The sequence below is a fragment of the Triticum aestivum genome, chromosome 2A (genome assembly GCF_018294505.1).
Source record: "Triticum aestivum cultivar Chinese Spring chromosome 2A, IWGSC CS RefSeq v2.1, whole genome shotgun sequence".
Lineage (NCBI taxonomy): Eukaryota > Viridiplantae > Streptophyta > Magnoliopsida > Poales > Poaceae > Triticum > Triticum aestivum.
Window position 1 is genome coordinate 414,618,433 of NC_057797.1, and position 11,853 is coordinate 414,630,285.

Genomic DNA, 11,853 nt, shown 5'->3' on the forward strand with positions numbered 1-11,853 from the left:
GTGGAGGCAGCGGCCGACGACCGGGCGTCGTGGAGCTTCGGGCCCGCGGGGGCCCTACGCGGGCCGAGCGGGCCGGCGCGCGGGTGGAGGCGCGGCGAAGTGGGCGCGGCGACTAGGCGAATAGGGAGGCGCCACGTGGCATGGACAGGCGGAGTGGACGTGTCCGGTCGGACGGAAAAGTGTCCGCCGGCGCGTGGAGACGAAGGAGACTAGGGTTTCGGGGGAAGGGGAAGGAGAATTTCGGAGGGGATCTTTATATAGGCATAGGAGGAGCTAGGAGAGTCCAAATGAGGTGCGGTTTTCAGCCACGCGATCATGATCGAACGCTCTAGATGATGGAGAGGTATTTTGTGGTTTTTGGGATAAATTGGAAGGGTGTTGGGCTGCAACACACACGAGGCCTTCTCGGTCCCTCGGTTAACCGTTGGAGCATCAAACGAAGTCCAAATGGTACGAAACTTGACAGGCGGTCTACCGGTAGTAAACCAAGGCCGCTTGGCAAGTCTCGGTCCAATCGTGAAATGTTTAATCCCCACACATGAAAGAAAAGGTAGAATTGACCACCGGAGGAGAACGAAGCGCCGGAATGCAAAACGGACAACGGGGAAAATGCTCGGATGCATGAGATGAACACGTATGCAAATGCAATGCACATGATGACATGATATGAGATGCATGACAACGACAACAACACACGGAGAGAAAAATCTGAACCCGAGAAAATAAAATAACTTAAGGCCGGAAACGGCAAGAGTTGGAATACATATTGGGTAAGTTACATCCGGGGTGTTACAACACTCCACCACTACGAAAGGATCTCGTCCCGAGATCTAGGACTGAAAGAGCATCGGGTACTTAGAACGGAGGTGATCCTCGCGTTCCCAGGTAGCTTCACGGTCGGAATGGTGTGACCACTTGACTTTGAGGAATTTGATTGACTTGTTGCGAGTCTTGCGTTCAGTCTCTTCAAGAATAGCAACTGGGTGCTCACGATAAGAGAGATCTTCTTGGAGCTCAATGTCCTCGAAGTTGACAGTGTGGTCAGGAGTCTTGAAGCACTTTCGAAGCTGAGAGACATGGAACACGTCATGAACATTTGCAAAGTTTGAAGGAAGCTCGAGTTGATAGGCGAGATCGCCTCTCTTGCTGACAATCTTGAAAGGTCCCACGTATCTAGGGGCAAGCTTCCCTTTGATACCGAAGCAACGAGTAGCTTTCATAGGAGAGACGCGAAGGTAAACATGATCTCCGATCTCGAAAGACAAATCACGGTGCTTACTATCATAGTAGCTCTTCTGGCGGGATTGGGCTGCTTTGAGGTTAGCTCGAATGACTTTGCACATTTCCTCTGCCTCTGTGATTAAGTCATTTCCCAAAAGCTGACGTTCACCGGTTTCACACCAGTTGAGACGGGTACGGCAATTCCTGCCATACAGAATTTCAAATGGGGCCTTTCCCGAACTTGCTTGGAAACTATTGTTGTAGGAGAATTCAGCATATGGAAGACAATCCTCCCACTTCATGCCGAAGGAGATCACACAAGCCCTGAGCATATCTTCAAGAATCTGGTTGACACGCTCGACTTGACTGCTAGTTTGAGGATGGAAAGTTGTGCTGAAATGGATGTTGGTGCCCATGGCCTTCTGAAAAGAATCCCAAAACTTGAAGGTAAAGATGCTGCCATGGTCTGAAGAGATCACTTGTGGAATACCGTGCAGAGAGACAATTCGAGAGGTATAGAGTTCCGCCAATTGAGCTGCAGTGATCGACTCTTTGATAGGCAGAAAGTGAGCCACTTTAGTGAGTTTGTCGATGACAACGAATATAGCATCATTGCCACGCTTGGACTTTGGAAACCCAGTCACGAAGTCCATCTCAATATGGTCAAACTTCCATTCTGGAATGGCAAGGGGTTGGAGGAGACCCGCTGGCCTTTGATGTTCTGCCTTCACTCTTCTGCAGACATCACATTCATTCACGAATTGAGCAATCTCGCGCTTCATTCGAGTCCACCAATAAGCCTGCTTGAGGTCCTGATACATCTTCGTGCTCCCAGGGTGGATGGAGAGGAGAGAATTGTGAGCCTCGTTCATGATCACTTTACGAAGGTCACATTTGGGTACGACAATACGATCCTCGAAGAAAAGAGTATCCTTGTCATCAAGGTGGTAGCACTTGTACTTGGGTTAACTCTTGGAAATCCCAATCTTCACCTTTTTCACCATAGCGTCAAGAAGCTGGGCTTGGCGAATCTGGTCTTCCAAGGTAGGAGAGACTTGAAGGTTGGCGAGGAAACCTTGAGGAACAACTTGCAGATTAAGTTTGCGGAAAGCTTCACAAAGCTCGGGTTGATAAGGCTTGAGAATCAGACTGTTGCAATAAGCCTTCCTGCTCAGTGCGTCAGCAATCACATTGGCCTTGCCTGGAGTATACTCGATACTCGGATTATACTCTTGAATCATTTCGACCCATCGAGTTTGCCTGAGGTTGAGATTAGGCTGAGTGAAAATGTACTTGAGACTCTTGTGACCAGTGAAAATATCCACTTTTCTTCCCAATAAGAGATGTCTCCAAGTCAAAAGAGCATGCACAACTGCCGCCAACTCGAGATCATGAGTGGGGTAGTTCTTCTCATTGGGCTTCAACTGGCGAGAGGTATAAGCCACAACTTTCTTCTCTTGCATCAACACTGCACCGAGACCTTGGAGAGAGGCATCACAAAAGACCTCGTACGGTTTGGATTCCTCAAGCGGAGTCAGAACTGGAGCAGTGATCAATTTCTCTTTCAAAGTGTTGAAAGCAATGTCACACTCCGGGTACTTGACATGCTTCTGGAGAAGATTTGAGAGAGGCTTCGTGATCTTATAAAAGTTTTCAACGAATCTTCGGCAGTAGCTTGCGAGACCGAGGAAGCTACAGAGTTGCTTCACGTTCTGAGGAGGTTCCCAATTCACAATTGCAGACACCTTCTCAGGATTCACCGCAATGCCCTTGGCAGAGATGATATGACCAAGATAAAGAATCTCATCGAGCCAAAATTCACACTTGGAGAACTTGGCGTAGAACTGGTGTTCCCTCAGCTTATCGAGTACCAAACGCAAGTGCTTGGCATGATCTTCCTTGTTCTTCGAGAAAACCAGAATGTCGTCGAGATAGACCAAAACGAAGTCATTGGTGTAGGCATTGAAGATGAAGTTCATCATGCGAGAGAACATCGGAGGAGCGTTGACGAGGCCAAAAGACATGACAGTGTATTCATATGAACCATAGCTTGTCCTGAAAGCCGTCTTGGGAATATCTTGCTCACGGATTCGAATCTGATGATAACCCATATGGAGATCAAGCTTGGAGAATACTTGGGCACCTTTGAGTTGTTCGAACAGCTCGTTGATGTTGGGAAGTGGGTATTTGTTCTTGATGGTCTTCTTGTTCAATGGACGGTAATCAACACAAAGTCAGTCCGTTCCATCCTTCTTCTTCACAAAAAGAACACCACAACCCCACAGAGAAGAACTAGGCCGGATGAGACCCATTCTCTCTTGAATATCGAGTTGCTTCTTCAGCTCCTTCAACTCTTCAGGTCCGAGCTTGTAAGGACGCTTGCACACACGTTCCGTGCCAGGCTCAAGATCAATAACGAATTCAACTGGCCGGTGCGGAGGCATTCCTGGAAGCTCTTCTGGAAAGACGTCTTGATATTCGCAAACGACTGGAATCTGCGAGATAGCATCCAATTCACCCTTCTCATTGAGAGAAAACAGACGGATTGTATCATCACGAGCGGCAAAGACAATTACATCCTCAGACGAATGAGTCAATTGAATCTGCCTGGCTGCACAATCAAGCTGAGCCTTGTGCTTAGAAAGCCAATCCATTCCGAGAATAAGATCAATATCTGACTCACCAAGAACATTTGGAGAGGACAAGAACTTATAGTCACCCAAAGTGATTGTAACATCCGGAACGCATACTCGGGATGTCATTTGACGGGCCGGAGAGACAATAGCCAACGGTTTTGACAACACTTGAGTAACAAAATCATGCTTAGATGCAAAAGGTCTCGAGATGAAACAATGCGATGCACCAGTGTCAAAAAGAACTCTTGCGGGAATATCGTTAACAGGAAGGTTACCCATGATGACATCTGATGAATCCTCTGCCTGAGCTGCATTCACCATATTGACCTTGGCATACTTGGGGTTATGCTTGACCACAGTTGTACTTGCCGATCTGACAGGAGGAGGAGCAGGGAGACGCCTCTGGTTGAAACACTTGTTGGCATAGTGACCCTTCTGTTGGCACTTGTTGCACATGACCTCTGAAAGCGGACGGTGATACGGAGCACTCGATCTTGGAGCTTGAGACGAAGTCTTGTTCTGAAAGCCAGGGTTGGGTGGGTGGGAAGATCCACTGCCACCTTTGCTCTTCTGATACGGCCGACGGAACGGAGGAGGAGGAAGCCAATACTTCTGCTGCTTGGCCACTTGAGTAGAGGAAGAAGGAGTAGCATATCTGACTCGCTTCTTGGAAGCATCACACCTTAGTTGAGCAGCCTCTTGCTTCAATGCCATGTTGTAGAACTCATCATACCTCAAGGGCTCAAAGAGAACAAGAGCTAGCTGGATTTCTTCTCTGAGACCACCCCTGAACTGGTATATCATGCTCTTCTCATCAGGAACGTCCTGCTTGGCAAAGCGGGCGAGCTTCTGGAACAACTTGTTGTAGTCATAGACAGACAAAGAGCCTTGCTTCAGGTTGCGGAATTCCTCACGCTTGTTTTCAACCACGCTCTGAGGGATATGGTGAGCTCTGAGATCTTGACGGAATTCATCCCAGGTAATCACACATCCACCTCTGGAATCCTTGTACTGCTGTAACCATTCTGCAGCTTGGTCTTTGAGTTGGAAGGAAGCGAACTTGACAAAGTCCTCAGGCCTGACGTTACTGCACTCGAAATGCTTGCATAGATCCACGAGCCAATCGTCAGCATCAGTTGCCTCAACACAATTGCTAAAAGTCTTTGGCCCATTTGCAAGGAACTGGTTGAGTGTAGCAAAGTGATTCTGATTGTTGCCTTGGTTCCCTTGGTTGCCTTGATTCGCTTGATTGCGCTCTTGAAGAATTTGCATGATCAACTGTGTGTTTGCATTGGTTGCGGCCATCACAGCTTGCCATGCCTCCAGAGGAGGTGGAGGTGGTGGCGGATCCGGATTCGGAGTCGTGCGGGTTGGAGGGGCCATCCTGAAGAGGTTGACATCCATTAGCACATTGATAGACAAATATTGAAGCTGAATTCAACGGAATGAAAATTGCAACATATAGTCTTCACATCCGAACAAAATGAACGAATGTAATCCTCTTGAAATGGTCACATATCCATAAATTGAGAAGCCACGTAGAATTTAGGTAGAGAAATAAATCAACAAGGTACCGATCAAGAACGAATAATCGGTAAGAAATCCCAATCTCAAACCAACATCCGTGGAAGAAGAAACTAGAGCTACAAGAATTCCCACCTATGAAACTCCCGAACCTTTCCGGTTATGCAATCAGGTGTTGGGGATACAGGGGAAGTATAATATCTCACCCAAATCTAGCAAATCCTACATCCAGCTGTATCCATCCTTCAACACATAACCGAGAAAAACTTCGGAAACCATCTACCTCAACCTTCGAAAAGCATCTGTTATACAAGTTATGGCGATACTCCCGAACTCCCGCCCTAGTACTGGGTGGTGCCGAGGTTATCTCACCAACGAACTGCATAAAAGAGATTTTCGATGTCGGCGTACTAAACTCAGGTATTCCAGAACTGCAACGATAAAATTATGACGACAACACCTCGGAGCTCAACTCCCCGGGACATTGCCACAAAACCCCTGACAGGAGGCACCAAGACAGTGTTCTCGTCACAAAACCATCGGCGATTCCAAGATACCCACGTGATCCTAAAAAAAATTTAGTGAAATTTGAGAAGAGAAGAGTCAAAACTCTACATCAGGATGCCTTACCAGAGCGATGAGGAGACTAGGAAGTAAAAAAGAATTCCTAAACTCTCCGATATATAATTCCTAAATGACTCAAAACATTTTTCTAGACACAACTCGGCTGCTAAAAACAATCAATCAGTGGGGGCTCCTAAGGTCGGGGAAGGCTCTGATACCAACTTGTAACGCCCTCGATGCGGCTATAACTCCCACGTGTCAAAGCACGACTTAGAGGCATAACCGCAATTAAAGCAATGTCGCAAGTGAGGTAATCTTCACACAACCCAAGTAACACAATAGGGGAAAAGATACATAGTTGGCTTACAATCGCCACTTCACACAAAACATGAATAAAGCATTACATCATCCAGATACAATCAAGGTCCGACTACGAAACCAAAAATAAAAGAAGAACCGCAAATGCGACAAAGGTCCCCGATTGACCCCAACTGGGCTCCACTACTAATCAGCTAGAACGAACCAACACAAAGGACAAGATCTTCATCGAGCTCCTCCTTGAGCTTGGTTGCGTCATCTGCACGGACTCATCGGCACCTGCAAGCTGGTTTTTGGAAGTATCTGTGAGCCACAGGGACTCAGCAATCTTACACCCTCCCGATCAGGACTATTTAAGCTTATGGGTAAGATAAAGGTATGAGGTGGAGCTGCAGCAAGCGACTAGCATATATGGTGGCTAACATACGCAAATGAGAGCGAGAAGAGAAGGCAAAGCACGGCTGATAAAAGTATGATCAAGAAGTGATCCTAGAACAGCTTACGTCAAGCATAACTCCAACACCGTGTTCACTTCCCGGACTCCGCCGAAAAGAGACCATCACAGTTACACACGCGGTTGATGCATTTTAATTAAGGTCAACTTCAGGTTTTCTACAACCGGACATTAACAAATTCCCATCTGCCCATAACCACGGGCACGGCTTTTGAAAGTTCAAATCCCTGCAGGGGAGTCCCAACTTAGCCCATGACAAGCTCTCACGGTCAACAAAGGAATAGACCTCCTCCCGAGACGTTCTGATCAGACTCGGTACCTCGGTTCTTCAAGACACTTCGACAGGTTAAAAAAAAGACCAGCAACACCGCCCGAATGTGCCGACAAATCCCGATAGGAGCTGCACATATCTGTTTCTCAGGGCACACTCAGATTGTCTTAGGTACGGGTAGGCCAGCCCAGAGTTGCCCCTGGTGGCCACCGGCAGCTGACAGGTGGACCAACACTCAGAGGAGCACTGGCCCGGGGGGGTTTAAATAAGATGACCCTCGGGCTCCAGAAACCCAAGGGAAAAAGAGGCTAGGTGGCAAATGGTAAAACCAAGGTTGGGCATTGCTGGAAAATCTTTAATCAAGGCGAACTATCAAGGGGTTCCCATTATAACCCAACCGCGTAAGGAACGCAAAATCCGGGAACATAACACCGATATGACGGAAACTAGGGCGGCAAGAGTGGAACAAAACACCAGGCATAAGGCCGAGCCTTCCACCCTTTACCAAGTATATAGATGCATTAATTAAATAAGATATATTGTGATATCCCAACAAGCAAAATATTTTCCAACAAGGAACAACATCTCCATGTTCCAACAAGGAACATACTTCAATCTTCACCTGCAACTAACAACTCTATAAGAGGGGCTGAGCAAAGCGGTAACATAGCCAATCAACGGTTTGCTAGGACATGGTGGGTTAGAGGTTTGACATGGCAATTTGGGAGGCATGATAAGCAAGTGGTAGGCATCGTAGCATAGCATAGCAAAAGAGCGAGCATCTAGCATAGCAAAGATAGTAGTGATTTCGAGGGTATGATCATCTTGCCTGCAAAGTTGTCAGAGTTGCCTGGATCCTCGAAAGCAAACTCAACGGGCTCCTCGTTAGCGAACTTGTCTCCCGGCTCTACCCAAACAAGAAAAACAAGCAAATGGAACACAATCAACCACGTGCAAGGATCAAACAATATGATGCAAACATGGTATGCTATGCGGGATGCGATGCGGGATGCATATGCAAGATTTGACAAGGAATGCCTGAACCTGGCCTCAACTTGGAAATACAAGTGTGCCACTGGAAATATGAGATGAAATCACTTGAAAATGATATAAAGAGCGCCGGAATCGGAGTTATGGTTTGGAAATGGCAAGCAAATCAAATATGCCCATATTCTGCGATTTACAGCAAGTAGCCATCTAAATGCAACAAGATGAACATGCTACAGCAACCAAACATGGCATAAAAATACATGGCAGGAATCCATTCATGATTCTTAACAAAAGTCTAGCACTGAGCTACGGCCAAAACATGGCATGGAGCTACTCAACAAGCTTAACAAAAGTCCCTTAGTGACCTTGAGCCAAAAGGGATCAGAAAACACATTTGCAAGCATGTGAACATGGCAAAACATAATCGGTTCTCAGACTTTGTGAAAACTGGAGCATGCTGAAAACAGATATCAAGTAGGCATGTTTACGAGCTCGATGCACTCACTACGGAGCAAGTCATGAAAAGCGAAGCATATGTCCATCAAGAATACAAAAAATTCAAGCTAGACATCGCAAGAACAATAACATAGCATGCACGGATCAACTACAACATCCCCGGCAAAATTGCTAACAAGTAGACAATCTGCCCGGATTCACGAAGTAGCAAAAGTAGAGCTCGATTGACTCAAGCTAGGGTGCTCCATAATTTCAAACAAAGACATGGATGGATAGAGCACTACAAGATTAATAAAACATCCTTACTGATCATCCTCAAAAGAGGCACGGATCACTAGGAAACGACATGAACATATGGCCATATGAGATAAATAGGTCAAGGACTTAGTGGAAATGCTAAGTCCCTGAAATCAGCATTACCAAGTGCCTCACTTTGCAAGCTTGTGCTAGTCACCACACACATCACAAAAATACATGGGTTGCACCTCTGGAAAGATGGCAAAACCCTTAACAAAACATATGTAGAGCTCATGGGCATATCATGCACACAATAATCATGGCAAAATGGCAAATATCTAAATGGAGCAGCAGATCTGACAATTATCTCAAGTAGCACTCTTCTAACAGCATTTCGGGCATCAACATGAACTCAAATGAAAATGATGCAAGCGAAGCCTCTCTCAAATCTTCTCCAGAAGCACGTCAAGTACGTTTGGTCTCCGGAGTGTGACATTGCTTTCAACACTTTGAAAGAGAAATTGATCACTGCTCCAGTTCTGACTCCGCCTGATGAATCCAAACTGTACAAGGTCTTTTGTGATGCCTCTCTCCAAGGTCTTGGCGCAGTGTTGATGCAAGAGAAGAAAGTTGTGTCTTATACCTCTCGCCAGTTGAAGCCCAATGAGAAGAACTACCCACTCATGATCTTGAGTTGGCGGCAGTTGTGCATGCTATTTTGACTTGGAGACATCTCCTATTGGGAAGAAAAGTGGACATTTTCACTGACCACAAGAGTCTCAAGTACATATTCACTCAGCCTAATCTCAACCTCAGGCAAACTCGATGGGTCGAAATGATTCAAGAGTATAATCCGAGTATCGAGTATACTCCAGGCAAGGCCAATGTGATTGCTGACGCATTGAGCAGGAAGGCTTATTGCAACAGTCTGATTCTCAAGCCTTATCAACCCGAGCTTTGTGAAGCTTTCCGCAAACTTAATCTGCAAGTTGTTCCTCAAGGTTTCCTCGCCAACCTTCAAGTCTCTCCTACCTTGGAAGACCAGATTCGCCAAGCCCAGCTTCTTGATGCTATGGTGAAAAAGGTGAAGATTGGGATTGCCAAGAGTCAACCCAAGTACAAGTGCTACCGCCTTGATGACAAGGATACTCTCTTCTTCGAGGATCGTATTGTTGTGCCCAAAGGTGAACTTCGTAAAGTGATCATGAACGAGGCACACAATTCTCTCCTCTCCATCCACCCTAGGAGCACGAAGATGTATCAGGACCTCAAGCAGGCTTATTGGTGGACTCGAATGAAGCACGAGATTGCTCAATTCGTGAATGAATGTGATGTTTGCAGAAGAGTGAAGGCAGAACATCAAAGGCCAGCGGGTCTCCTCCAACCCCTTGCCATTCCAGAATGGAAGTTTGACCACATTGAGATGGACTTCGTGACTGGGTTTCCAAAGTCCAAGCGTGGCAATGATGCTATATTCGTTGTCATCGACAAACAAACCAAAGTGGCTCACTTTCTGCCTATCAAAGAGTCAATCACTGCAGCTCAATTGGCGGAACTCTATACCTCTCGAATTGTCTCTCTGCATGGTATTCCACAAGTGATCTCTTCAGACCGTGGCAGCATCTTTACCTCCAAGTTTTGGGATTCTTTTCAGAAGGCCATGGGCACCAACATCCGCTTCAGCACAGCTTTCCATCCTCAAACTAGCGGTCAAGTCGAGCGTGTCAACCAGATTCTTGAAGATATGCTCAGGGCTTGTGTGATCTCCTTCGGCATGAAGTGGGAGGATTGTCTTCCATATGCTGAATTCTCCTACAACAACAGTTTCCAAGCAAGTTCGGGCAAGGCCCCATTTGAAATTCTGTATGGCAGGAAGTGCCGTACCACTCTCAACTGGTCTGAAACCGGTGAACGTCAGCTTTTGGGAAATGACTTAATCACAGAGGCAGAGGAAATGTGCAAAGTCATTCGAGATAACCTCAAAGCAGCCCAATCCCACCAGAAGAGCTACTATGATAGTAAGCACCGTGCTTTGGCTTTCGAGATTGAAGATCATGTTTACCTCCGCGTCTCTACTATGAAAGGTACTCGTCGCTTTGGTATCAAAGGGAAGCTTGCCCCTAGATACGTGGGACCTTTCAAGATTGTCAGCAAGAGAGGCGATCTCGCCTATCAACTCGAGTTTCCTTCAAACTTTGCAAATGTTCATGACGTGTTCCATGTCTCTCAGCTCCGAAAGTGCTTCAAGACTCCTGACTGCACCGTCAACTTCGAGGACATTGAGCTCCAAGAAGATCTCTCCTATCGTGAGCACCCCGTTGCTATTCTTGAAGAGACTGAACGCAAGACTCGCAACAAGTCAATCAAATTCCTCAAAGTCAAGTGGTCACACCATTCCGACCGTGAAGCTACCTGGGAACGCGAGGATCACCTCCGTTCTGAGTACCCAGCATTCTTTCAGTCCTAGATCTTGGGATGAGATCCTTTCGTAGTGGTGGAGTGTTGTAACACCCCGGATGTAACTTACCCAATATGTATTCCAACTCTTGCCGTTTCTGGCCTTAAGTTATTTTATTTTCTCGGGTTCGGGTTTTGTCTCCGTGTGTTGTTGTCGTTGTCATGCATCTCATATCATGTCATCATGTGCATTGCATTCGCATACGTGTTCATCTCATGCATTCAAGCTTTTTCCCCGTTGTCTGTTTTGCATTCCGGCGCTTCGTTCTCCCCCGGTGGTCATTTCTACCTTTCTTTTGTGTGTGGGGATTAAACATTTCCGGATGGTACCGAGACTTGCCAAGCGGCCTTGGTTTACTACCGGTAGACCACCTGTCAAGTTTCATATCATTTGGACTTCGTTTGATGCTCCAACGGTTAACCGAGGGACCGAAAAGGCCTCGTGTGTGTTGCAGCCCAACACCCCTCCAAGTTGGCCCAAAACCCACCAAAACCTTCTCCATCATCTAGGGCATTCGATCACGATCGCGTGGCCGAAAACCGCACCTCATTTGGACTCTCCTATCTCCCTCTACCTCTATATAAAGACCCCCTCCTATAAATTCGGGGATCCCCTCTCCCAAACCCTAAAAAATCCCAAATCCGCCGCCGCCGGACAAAAATTCGCCGGGCCGGACACGTCCAACCCGCGCTGCTGCCGCCACGTGTCGCCGCCCGAGTGGACC